Consider the following 1375-nt stretch of genomic DNA (forward strand, 5'->3'; position numbering starts at 1 on the left):
CCTCCCCACCCCCAGCCCCCCACTCCAACCCAGCCCTCCAGAGACGATCATCTAAAACCAGGTGAAATCTCCCGATCTCATCCTTCTCATCCTTAAGGCTGAAAATCTCCCGATCTTGTACTGGGTCCATGCTATAGGGGTAGAACACTGCATGGTTCAGTGTATATTCGCAATTGCCAGGCAGAATACACCAGATCTGCCATGTACTACGTTTGAGATTAACTTAAGTTCATAGTTTAATTGACGCAAGTAGTTGGGTATGAAATGGATGAGTAGGAATCCCTAAAAAAGGGCAGGAAGGACAATTTTTGGAATGAAGGGGTGGGAAAAATTAATTGCCACTTGTGTATAACGACAGTTGCCACCTTTCGTTGTCAGTAGCTGCCACCTATTTTGACCTGTTGCTTGCCATCCCTATCTTCTATGTGCAAGCAGCAGAAGAATACAATTCTTGTGGATTGTTGATGCCTTCTTGTTCATCCAGTGATTGAGAACACATCGGAAAGAAGCGAGACACGGAAATAATGAATCACAAAAATGGCACTGATGCTTGGGGTTCTCAAAGGCCAGAAACGCCCCCTTGGCATGCATCAGAGTACAGTCAACTCATCTCTGCAGGGACGTTGCTGCCACTACTAGAACAGTATGCAGGCGTAGGTATGATGCGTGATAACAAAAGAGGAGAACAGTTGCCATCTTCGCAATGATGAAGATGACATTCTACTTATGTCATACACTATCATTTTTTCGCAGGTTCTTATGACCAAAACACTCTTAGGGGGCCCCCGTGGCAAGTTCAGTCACAAGGCGCTAACACTGACAAATGTACGGGCAGCCAACTTCAACTAGCTAGTATGGCTAATCAAGGTAATGCAAAACGAAAAAAGAGCACATACTGCTGTGGACATGAAAAATGAACATGCAAAAAAACTGGCAAAAGGACTTACGAGTTATGACGGGTGAAAATGCAGAGCCTTCATGCAGCACGTGGCATCAGGCAGCACCCATGTAGCTGCCATCGACATCATACACAGGTGAGTCCATAAAAAAGTGAAGTTGCGAATGCTCAATTAGCAGAAGGAGCATAGTTGACAACTACAATTGCCATGACTGGACATCTACAATTGCCATGAATTAAAAACAACACTTGTCATCCCTGGACAACTGTTGTTGCCATCCCTGGACACCTGCAGTTGCCATGAAGGAACAACTGCGGTTGCCATACCGATGCAACTACAGTTGCCATGCCAGTAAAACTGCAGTTGCCACATCAGGGGCAACTGCAATTGCCGTACTAGCACAAACTGCATTTGCCATGAGTTGACCAACCACTACTATGCTTACAGGTTATTACGCTAGTGGTAACCCGGCAAAC

This window comes from Triticum dicoccoides, chromosome 5A (assembly GCF_002162155.2).
Source record: "Triticum dicoccoides isolate Atlit2015 ecotype Zavitan chromosome 5A, WEW_v2.0, whole genome shotgun sequence".
NCBI lineage: Eukaryota > Viridiplantae > Streptophyta > Magnoliopsida > Poales > Poaceae > Triticum > Triticum dicoccoides.